Below are 12,684 nucleotides of genomic sequence, written 5' to 3'. Positions count from 1 at the left end.
TACTTTGGCACGCAAACCGTAGTTGAATCTAAAAGAAGAGAGCGGAATAATATAAAAGAATTATTCAACTTAATACTCAAACAAAAGTTAAATTGAAGCTGCAGTTTGTGCTCAGACTTGATTTTGGAGTTTATAATGTGGTAGACTGAGTTTTATTATTAGTTCTTTTAAAGGGAATATATGTGCCCTTTACATAGCCGTATTTAGGTTATGGGGTTTAACCCCCCCCCCCCCGAAATTTTTTTTCAGAAAATCTCAAGATATACTATAAACAAATACAAGTCTAATATGTGCGGCACTAAATGGTTTGTTTTTGTATTTTAGTGATTTGATGATTACCTATCTGAAAATCTCCCTTAAAGTCTATACGAATTTTGTATCGTTAAAGAAGCTGTCGATGAAGTTTTAATAAGGGAAAACATTACCTACAACGTTTGGTAAGGGATTTTTCTTAAGCACCATGTTAACACCTTAAAATGCTCTTTTATGAACCCTTTAAATACCAAAAGTATTTATGCAAGGTTTTTGGTGCCGAGACTAAACTATACCTAGACCTACTTTTCAAAAGGGTTTCGGTGTGGCGAACTCGAATCCAAAGACAGACATATTCGATCACATCTCGTTTTTTAAATATTACCGTTAAATCTATTTAAAAATCCAGTATATAAGTGAAAATAAATATATCCATTTATTTAGAGAGTGTATAGTACCTAGGGTAGAGTTGCCTATTTTCGGCCGTCTCCAGTTTTCGGCCACCTTTCGAAAAATCGTTATAACTAGGGATTTCATAGGGTTTATTCCAAAATTTTGCTCTTATGCTGTTCTCTTATTTGTTAGAACAGCATACGAGCGAAAATTTGGAATAAACCCCTTCGAAATGACCAGTTATAACGATTTTTCGAAAGGTGCCCGGAAACTGGAGACGGCCGAAAATAGGCAACTCTACCCCATGTTCAACATTTCGATATTTTTTTGTTTCAAATTATAAAATTAAACAATTTGCGTTTCTTATTAAATTTTAAAGTGAAGTATAATTAGCTCATGCCAAACAACTTAGATTATTTAAAAATTTTGTTTTAAAGTAGGTGTTCTGCTACAAAATTTCAGTGCGAGAAAAAGTTTATTTTTCAATATTTTATATATTAAATTGCACGAAATAATTTTCTCTTTGTACCAATTTAAAATAGACATGTCGCTGAATATTCAGCCATTTTTAAATTCGTTTACAGTAAGCATAGCTATTTTAAACTTTTAACTACGAATTCCTCTCCTAAAAATTACTTATAAAGAATATTGGCAAGTTTTTCGCTTCGACACAGTTCTAATGACCATTTGCTTTAGCGGGATTAAGAATCGACTGCAGTTACATATAGTTGATACAGAGTATTGTGATTCCTAATTATTTGGTCTGAGCCATGGCGCGTCTGTGGTTTTCTTGTGTGTTTCAGGGGCATATTTTTCGTTTGGCAACTGTTAGGTCCCACTGATTTTAAAAAAGCTCTCCCATAAGGCCTGTACTGCCAATTTTTATCGGACATAGTATAGTTGAATATAAACTTTGAGTGCTATTTCTGGTATCTGCTTGGCCCGGTAATTTTGTGAGTGACTTTGTTTTTTTTTTACTTGACAGCAGATTTTATATTTCAATCAGCTGTTCAAAGTCATAATAGTGACAGAAGCGCGCTTTGAGGATTTCTCAACATAACGCGACGAACCCTTTGGTAAAGCCTAGTACGCTGCTGATGCGAAACGAAAAATCGCATACAAAAATGACACAACGAAATCATAAACGAAAAATTTCGTTCAACCATTGTGCAGTACGCTGCTGTTCGACACAGTGAAATTGAAAAATGTCCACTCTTCTTTTCACACTCTACAACTTTACCTTGAAAGTGGTAAACGAAATCTTACACCTAGAAGTTGTTATTTTTTTTATGAAATAGCCTATTGTTTATTTATATATTTTTTTATAAATACATATATAGAAAAATCATCTTATTTCTTTTTATAATAGTCTTACAATAAATGCGCCACTTTTAATATCATTTATATCTTTTCGGATTAAATTGCCTAAAAAACATTCTTTATCTATTATATGTGACATTACCTCACCTTGAAAGATGTCATGAAGTCCTTGTTAGAAAACTTATTTTTACTTTATAACCAACCAGTGCTTGGGTATTGGTTTGCCTCTATTCCCAATGGAGTATTTACACATCCTTATATTATTTTCTTCGTTTTCCTTCTTTTTTTATATCATCCTCTAGTCTAGAATTATCCTTGTTTTCCCTTTCTCTAAGAAGGTTATGCAAACACATAAACCTTCAAACTGCTTGTTTTATTTTCAACATTTCACTTTATTTTTTCTTTCGGTTCAGGAAAATACCAAACTTATACCTCAGAGACAAATTTTGTGCGCAAATATTTGCAGGTGAATTGTGGACCTGTGGAAGTATAATAATGTGCTTAAGGGAAAATGAGTTGTTTTAAGATCTGAATGTGTATTTGCACATGAATTTGATTATGAAATTTGTTTCAAACATTTTTTCATGAATTGCAACACTCTTTCCTTAAAAAAAATAAAAACTTTTATGTTTTCGGCATAAAGCAACCTTATTTTTAGAATATATAGTGCTGGTATTTTTGACCAATTTTTTGTTTGGCTTAACAACATAAACTCCGAAATTTAATAAACTGGTTAGCCAGCAGCGGTAACATCGCAACCATAACAAATAAATGAATAATACCAGTAGCAGCTAAGATTTCACTGATCACTTTTATGTAATAATTTAAAAGTGCGTATCTAAGCATATTTTTTATTCAAAGCAAGCACATGTAAGATCAGATTCTTGTTATTTATTCGAATCTACATCTGACATCTGAGGAGAAGACGAGGTCGAGTTGCAGCCCTAAGTTGTTTTTGATTCCACTTCATTGAAAAAGTCCTAAGTCAGAAAGGCAATCGGTGAATAGGATTTCCTTATCTGTTGTGGCATTTGAAGTCAAGAAGTGAGATTCATCATCAGAGGGAGTCCATTGTGGATTTGGAAAATTGAAGTCTCCTAAAACTAAGCCAACATCCGATGAGTCGGCGACATCGAAGATAGAGTCAAGAGCATCAACTGCAAGTTGGTATGATTCAATAGGCTGACACAGCAAACTGTGTAGAGGTTAAATTTGCCAATTTTTGACTGACGCAAACGTACTCAAAAGAAGAGGAATCAGAGGTTTTAAGGAGTGATGAGTCGAAGCGATTATGAATTCCTAACAGAACACCACGACCAAAGGATAAATCATTCCATAGATCCATCCGCTCTAAAAACATTGAAGTCAGGGTTGAAGAGTTCATTATCGTTAATACTAGGTTCTAGGTAGAAGATTGGTTTCAGTGAGTGCAAAATGTCATAGGGAAGTTTTGAAGAATTTAGATAGACAGATGAGGTTTTTGTTCCAAAACCTCTGATTTTTTGGTAATATAAAGACAAACATTCTGGAAGATTATTTTGGGATTTTGGAGGTTAAGGGGCGAAAAAAATTATTAAAATTGGACCGACTTCTTTGTAAATGAGAAATCCGATTTGAATTAACATGAGAGGCAAATGACGCAAAATCATTTGCAACGTCAGTTGGGTTGAGATTGTGCTCTTCATGATATCGGACGTAAATTGATCTGAGCAAATCAGGGTTGGCAGGGAGACTTTCTTGTTCAATGGAAACTATTAGGTTTGTTCTAGTAACCCCATCAACAATAACGGAGTCATGTTTGTCATGTAGGTAAGCAAGGTACAGGCGAGTGTTAGCATATATTCCACGATCACGAAGACGTGAGAGGACGTAACGACCATCATCGTTAAGATCAACAAAATGTTTTGTTAACTTGGCTACTGGTGGGGTAAGAGGGTCTTAGAAAGGGGGTGAAGATATATGGGAATTATTAAGGCTAGGGGAGTTTGAGACGGAGCAGTTGGGGTACTTTTGTGAAACATTATGGGTGAGAGAAAGTCCAGACGTTGTAGTGGTTGGGGGACAGTAAGAATGAGCAGTTGGACTCAAAGAAGAAGAGGTTGCAGGGTAAGAAGATGAAGAGGCAGACTATGAAGAAAAGGATGTTAGGTTTAAAACGTAAGATCGCATAAAAATGGGGTAGTTCTTACGGGGTAGTTTACGGAAGAGTAAGGGTTGGGACAGCTACTCTTAGAAGCATCTGAAAGGTCAAAAGAAACACGTCTATTAGGAAGTTGTGAAGAGGGCTTTTGAGCATGGAAAGATTGAGATTTTGGAATTGTAGAAGGCTTGGGTTGAGAGGGAGTGTTGGGAAGGGAAAAGTTGTTAAAGCCAGGATATCTTCCAAGTTTAAGATGCCAGTTCGGATCAGGTCTAAGAGGACGATTGAAAGAAACGCGGGCCTACTGGGCGGGATCAGTATTTTTAATTCGACGAAACTCGACACCTAGACACGTCGGATCCAGGGGAGAAAAACATCCACTCATATTTTTAGGTAAGAATGCGTAGAAAGTTGAGATATTATATTTATCGGATTGAAAAATCTTCTTGAAACGCGCATTATGAACTTTAAAATGGGAGGAGAACCACTTGGAGAGCCATTTGACGTCAGTGGATTTGGGTAACCCTTTAATCACGCAATATAGTAGTCTGACAAACGAAATAAAAAAATATGTCAAATTTCATGCAGAAATGTAGGTATATATCCCCAGAAACAGTGTACTCCAATGATGAAGTGAAATTAACGTCCTACGAAATAGACAAACATTTTTTCATATTTTCACGAAAAATTCAAATCACAACAAAAAAATAGAGCCTATGCTAAAATTATGCTGGCAAAAAAAGTACTGGGATGTAAAAGTGTACCAAGTTCTTAAGTTTGGTTTTAAATTAATATCAATTAAATTTTGATTGTGTACTTGGCAATTTTTTGACTTTAAGTCATTTTTTCTTAAACTGGCCCTCCCTCCTAAACGGGGGAGATAAACACTTCCCTCCCAAAGAAAACAATTTTTGAATTTGACTTGAGTTACTGACCCATTCTTGCCATATTTTTTTTTTTTTTTGTTAATCAAATCGTTTTTGGGAAAAAAATATTATTTTACCTACTTGGTGTGATTGTACAAAATGTGGTTTTAGACTCGTGTATTTATGCTCTTTCGAGCCCAGAAGTCAAAATGCATTTCGGATTTTTTCCCCAGACCCCCATAAAACAAAATCTAACTTTTGCGTACTATTGAGATACCTTTTAGGGCGACTGGCAGAGGAAAGGCTAAAAACAAACTGGCTTAAATTTATATTTTCTAAATCAGGAAAAGGCAGAGAATGTTAATATTTGGCCATCATTGGTTACTCTAAACAAAAAAATATTATTTCAATTTTATAAGAACAAAACACCTGTTTGCGAAACTTTTAAGGGCGTCTGGCAGAAGGAAGGCTGAAAAATAGCTGGCTTAAACTTATGTTTTCTAAACCAGGAATAGACATAGAATTTTAATTTGTCACCATCATACGGTTATAGCCAACAGAAAATAAGCTATTAGGTTTTTTATTAGAAAAATGCACTTCAAAATGCTTTATAGCGGTCTGGCGGGGGAAAGCTAAAAACAAATCTTCTGGTACCCACAGTTTTGAAATCAGGGGATTTTTTTTGATTTTTTTGTGTATCATTTATTCGGTTATACCCAAACGCCAAAAGTTGATTTTTTACTGCACTTTGGATGCGTCTGGCTAGGGAAAGCTGAAAAAGATCACTGATGCCACTACCAGACTTTTGTGTAGGCCAACCTGACACGACAGTCTAAACCTGCAAGTTTACTTCGCAATTTTAGTTGGTTGAATGGGACCGAATTTATATGCGTATGATATGAGCTATGAAACTTTCGGATTTCCTTTTATCGATGTTCGAACTTTCACTGAACTCTTTTTTTAATTTTTTTTTGTTGTAAAAGCACACTCCATTTCCTACAATCATTCTTTTAGTATTCAGCTCTCGATCGTAACACATCAAAAGGTAATTTTGATTTATAAATTAAATCTGAGTTCATATCAAATATAGTTCTATTGTGTAATTTCTTATACTCTAAAATAGGATCAAGTATAATCGATCTTCATCAAGCCATTTTTATTTTGAAGTGATATTATAATCTCCTATTCATTAGTTTGATTGAAAAGAAAGTAAGTTTTCTGGAAAGAAATCTATCGCCTTTTTTATGCAATAATTAACCATAAACCTTTTTAACTTTATTAAGGTTGAACAACGTGCTCGTTTGATCATAAGATTCTATACGAACCAAGTCTATAGTGATCTTATACTGTGTTCGACGAGAGTTGAAGGACCTACCCTAAAACCCGATTAAAAATCCAATCGATCGCTATCAATCGCATTTGCTAGTGGAGTTCTAAAAATATCTCTGTGCTAAAAATCGCGCATTCCACTTGGTAGCGAATCGTCCAAAACCACAGACTTGCTGGACCCATTTGATAACCTCAATTTCAATTGAAGTGAATGTCAACGTCGAGGTTAGAACGTGATCGTGACCAAAGTATAGCTTCTAGTTGCAATCAGATATCATTGCCTTGCAAAAAGCTTTGATACACTTCCATCTAATCAGTGCTTCCCTAATCACTTTATAACAGTGAAACCCTGATAACTGAGTGCAAAGGCCTGAACATTCATACATTTATCAAGCTATCCCGCATCTCTGGTTGAAGCCTACGTTTCACGAGTCACGTGCCATTTGTCCCAAAAATCATCAAAATTAACCCAGAAACAACAACACAGCATTACCCCGTATCAACTATACTCTACATCAGTCAAAAGCTTTCATCAAGCAAAAGCCTAAATCAATCAAAAATTTACAACAATTAAACAAAACAATCAAGAAACTGCCAACGTCATCACCTCCTTCATTCTAATCATAATTTCTGTGATTAAATTACTATAAAATATTTAGAGCAAGATCCCAGGGCCGCCAGACATTACTTATTTTCTCAAGAAAAAAATGTATGGAATTACGTAGTGCTAGGACATAATATTAGTGTATGGATACTGGCTATCTTGTGCCGACGGCCATTTTACCGGTATCAGTTAGATTTTATTATATGGAGGTCTGGGAAAAAATTTATAAAATATTTTGACTTCAGGGCTCGAAAGAGTATCAAGACACGCGTCGAAAACCACATTTTGCACAATCGCATCTAGAGTCATTCGGCCGCCATTTTGTTTTTTTAATAAGAATTGCAATTTTTCACATAACTCACGTATTTTTGAAACTACAGAAAAAAATGTATAGCAAACTTGAAGATAATTTAATTTACTACAATATATGTTAAATTACTTTTTTCGATTATACCTTCGGTTTAAGAGTTAGGGTGGTTTTTTTTTGAAACCATATTTTCGTCATATCTCTTTTATTTGAGCTTTTTTGAAAATTAATTTGAAGTAAAAGTTGTAGATCTTTTTATTACCTTCATTTATTACATAAACGGTTTTTCGATTTGACAGACCGTTTTTGATCTGTAGGAAAAAAAACTTCAAAAAGGTTGCAATTTTTTAATATAGGAAAAAGGATATAGTACAGGGTAATTTGCATCAGATGTAACAAGAACCTAGGCGTGTAGGTTGCACTCAGACAAGAAAAAATTCGTATAACTAACACTGCCAGACCAATTCCGACAGCCATTTTTTTGCCAGACATCTTAAAGCTTTGAACAAAACAGTTTAATTTTACTTATTTTCTCAAGCTTCATTTTTATACATGATACTCAGGGAACTAATTCAAATAAAAGAGATATGACGAAAATATGGTTTCAAAAAAAAACCACCCTAACTCTTAAACCGAAGGTATAATCGAAAAAAGTAATTTAACATATATTGTAGTCAGAGCCGGTTTTAGGGGGGGGCGGCCTGGGCCGTCGCCCAGGGGTGCAAGAATTGAGGGGCGCCGCAGGCGGCCCGAACTTTTACAAAAGTTATATAAATAACGAAGTCTTTCCAATCGATGTTTTATTTTTTTTACATTCACAAAGGCGCCCCAATTTGTTTCTATTTTACATTTTCAACGGCGCTCGTATTGTTTGTCCTAAACTTTTTGAAGAATAAAGGCGCCCCCCAATTTTGGGGTAATTTATTTGGCTTCCGGAAGGACAATGGTGTCCAAAATCTTCGTTCATCTTTGAAGAACAAGGCGCCCCAATTTCTTTTGAAAGACTAAAGCAATCCTAATATTCCTCCTTCCAATTTAATTTTTGCAAAGGTGCCCCTATAATAATGAATAAGGAAAGAGAAGGGAGACGGACAGAATCCCGAAATTAAAAATCCAGAAAGCCCAAAATCCAGAAAACCCTAAATTCCGAAAACCCAAAAACACAAAATCCCGAAAACCCACAATCCCAAAATCCCGAAAACCCAAATCCAGAAATGCCAAAAATTGACAGCTTCTCCATTTCTCATAAAAACTACGTTTGTGTGTGAGAATAAAAAAATAGGTCTATTCGTTGTTCCCCCCTCCAGGGTACTCTAAGTCATTTCAATTAACTGTGAAAAAAATCAAAGTTTCTCGGGTTTTCATTTTACATCGAACACCTCAGAGCTTTAGTTTCATCAGCGAACATCGAACACAGAGGAAATAACTCTGGTTGAAAAAGGAGCTACAAAAAACGCTTGACAACGAATTCGGAGCGACCCAGAGTGCCCTAGAGCTCACAACGAACAAACCTTATACTTATAAAGGTATGTTGTTTTCGATTGGCCGTCCGGAAGCGCCTGGAATCATTAAGAAGCGTGCTGCAAGTTTTTTATTCTCCTAGTGAAAAAACAAAAACAAAATATTTGATTTTTCACCAATACAGATATTAAATTTTAGAATTGGGTGGAAGCGATTCAAAGTTTTTTATTGGATTTCAGAATGAGTGAATCATTAAGTGATTCCAATCGAAAACGACATTAATGTACCTAGTTGAAAAAGTTTTTGAAAAAATATTGTTCAAATAAAACCAACTGTACCTAATCTTTAAATGTGTTTAAACAAAAAAGTCAGAGATAAAGGTAGTCTTGTCAATTGAGCCTAAATGACATGAATAATTAATTTTTTTTTAAGTTAACCTTTTTAAGTTAATACACTGCACATTTTTAATAAATGCATTAACAAGTATATGAGAGGTAAGACATAATCAGCTATTGCTTTTTTTCGTGATTTTAAAAAATTGAAAATTTTTTAGAGGCGCCACTTGCAATCTTGCCCAGGGGCGCCGGTAGTGCTTAAACCGGCACTGATTGTAGTAAATAAAATTATCTTCAAGTTTGCTATACATTTTTTTTCTGTAGTTTCAAAAATACGTGAGTTATGTGAAAAATTGCAATTTTTATTAAAAAAAAACAAAATGGCGGCCAAATGACTCTAGATGCGATTGTGCAAAATGTGGTTTTCGACGCGTGTCTTGATACTCTTTCGAGCCCTGAAGTCAAAATATTTTATAAATTTTTTCCCAGACCTCCATAAAAATCTAACTTTCCCGTATACTAAAATGCGTGTCTGGCAAGGTGTTAGGCCCATACGATGGGTCTGGCAGCTTACAAAAATTATTGAATTAATTCCCTGAGTATCATATATAAAAATCAGCCTTGAGAAAATAAGAAAAGTAAGTACGTATTTTTCGTACCTTTAGCACCTGATACCGATAAAATGGTCGTCGGCACAAGATTGCCAGTATCCATACACTAATAGTATGTCCTAGCACTACGTAATTCCATACATTTTTTTCTGGAGAAAATAAGTAATGTCTGGCGGCCCTGGGATCTTGGACTAATTAATTCATTACTTAGTTCTAAAATTAAAAAAAAAATACTAAATTTATACAGGGTGTCCCAAAAGTAATGGATCAAACGAAATATGCTGATAGGCCAACTTAAGGGCTCTCAGAATTTGGTAACTTGTTCATCCCAAATCCTTACGGTTTTCGATTTAATGCAGTTTTTGTGAAATTTCGAAAAATGCCGACTTTGCATCAGTATTTTGCTTCCTCCGCTCACTCACATGGCGACCGTGACAAATAAATAAAAATTAAAATCACAAAACTAAATATTGTCTACACAACAAGAGAAAAAATTGTCGTTCCATATTGCGATGGCGATTGGAAAAAACAAAAAAAAAAAAAGAACAACGTTGGACCACCTACATTTCATCATATAAATTGGCAAAGGCGCCACATGTTTCAATAATAGAAACGAAAAGACAAAATTCAAGCGGTAACATCATCTCATATAATTGAACTGTACTTAAGCATAAATGTACTAACAGGTTATTACTAAAGTATAACAAGATGTACAAACATACATATTAATTATAACAAAACTAAACTGCTCAACATTTTTGATGAACAAAGAAGTTCAATTACATGCAAAAAAAAAAAAAAGAAAAAACAAAAAAAAAAACAACCACACAAATTACTAACCCTAACTACTAACACTTATAATTATCATATCATTAATAAATTAATTATTATCATTAGTTAAGAAAACATTTAAATTCTATAAAAAAAAAAAAAAACATACACACATAATTGTGATGCTTTGATTTTCAGTGGCAGAATTTGCTTTCTCTAATCATATTTTCGTCTGCATTCACAAAGTTAGCGGTTAAATTAGATAATCCTATTTACTTTCCCCTCTCTATTATATAAAGTCTTAGCTAAAATCAAAAACATAGAAACACGGAAACATAATTCGTGATATTTGCTCAATGAGTGAACAAGAAATTGAACTCAAAAATCATTTTGCAAAATTGAGTGATTTTATTGATAAAGTTAAAAGAGATGATTTACATAATGAGCGTAACGAAACAAAACTTAACAACATAATTAAAAATCTTAAAACATTATTTGATGTTTACATTAATTTTTTTGATAATCATTTAGAAATATTACCCGATTATAAAAGGAAACTTTATAAACGACAAAGAGCCTTAGTTGAAAAAAAATGCAAATCTTGTGTTGAATTTTTGGGATTTGAGTTTGCTACCGATTTTCAATTTGCATTAGGATTGGCTGTAGAGAGTTTTTATTCAGATTCTGATTATGATAACAACGATCTTAATAGAAGTAAGTTTGCGTTGAATTTAGATGAGGCTATAAAAGATACTACTTTGGATGACCAAATAAAATCAGAAATAGAAAATTATTTAGAAAAACAATTGAATATGGCTACATTTGATTTAAAATTAGCTAACTCATTAATACCGGATTTTGATGGAAATCCCAAGAATGTGACTGATTTTTTAGACAAATGTGAATTTTATAATGAGCTTTTAGATGATGCTTCAAAAAAGACGTTATTGAAATTTCTTTTAAAGGTGAAGTTATTACAAAATGTTAAATGCAAATTTAAAACTGAATCTACCCCAACAAATTTTGAGTCTTTTAAAAAATCTATTAAGGATAGATTTTGTGACAAAACAACAAAAGAGGAAAAAATTAATCAAATAGAGCAGTTAAAACAAGAGAATACCGTAGCTAGTTTTGCAACCCAGATTGAGAACTTATGTGCAGAGTTGATTGAACTGAAAATGCAAGATAAGGAAGAAGCGGCGCGTCCTATAATAAAATCTGAAGTTGACGATATGGCTGTTAGAATTTTTTCTAGGGGTTTGGAAAGGGTTGAAATAAGACAAGCAATAATATACAAAGAGCCAAAAAGCTTAAACGAAGCTATTAAGTTTGCACTAGAAGCAGATTCGAAATTTAGTCGTATTGGAGAGTGTAGTAATATCAGTAGTTTAAAAACAGAAAATTTAGATGAAGTTATTGAAGATGAACAAAACTGTTATTATTTAAGGAATTCAAGGAATCCTAGAAACAACTCGTATTCCCAGTTTCGAAACAATAACAACCAAAGATATCCAAACTCAAACAATAGAAACAACGGTTATAACCAGAGTATCTCGTACAATAATTTTAGAACACCACCGATGAATAGATATAATAACAGGAATAATAACAATTACAGAAATTATAACAGTAACAATCAATTAAATCACAGACATAGCGTTAATCAATCTAACAGTAGAGTTTTTTACAACCAAAATAGAACTAATAATCAAAATCGAAACATAAGTCGAGGAAATTATCAATATACTAATCAACATCAACTTCCGGAAAACTACAATCGCCCTCAACAGGGAAGCCAGATGGTAGCTCAGTTGAGGGATTGTCAAGATTAAATGTTTATTCAGTAACTGATCTTTCGGGATCAGATTTTATTAAAGTTAGAGTTAAAATGGCTAATAATAAGTGGTGTTACTTGATGATAGGCAATGGTGCTTCAATTTCGATATTTTCCGCTAAAAAAATAAATCTTAACCAAGAGGTAGTTTTAAACGAGAATTGTATAATAAAAGGTGTAACAGCAGGGAAAATAGTTACCCTAGGAAAAACAGTTACAAAACTAACATTTGAAAACGAGTTTTCTCTTTTACATGAATTTCAAGTAATACCAAAAAAGTTCCCATTAGAAGTGGATGGCATTTTAGGAAGGGATTTCTTAAAAAAACTCAAAGCAACTATAAATTACTCAACTTATCTTTTGGAATTTAAATCTAATTCAGACGATCTTATTTCCATCCCACTTTGTGATAAAATTGATGACTTCATATATGTACCAGGAAGAACAGAAGTAATAAGGCG

The sequence above is a fragment of the Episyrphus balteatus genome, chromosome 3 (genome assembly GCF_945859705.1).
Source record: "Episyrphus balteatus chromosome 3, idEpiBalt1.1, whole genome shotgun sequence".
NCBI classification, from domain to species: Eukaryota; Metazoa; Arthropoda; class Insecta; order Diptera; family Syrphidae; genus Episyrphus; species Episyrphus balteatus.
The sequence above is the reverse complement of the archived record's forward strand: the minus strand, read 5'-3'. Positions refer to the sequence as shown.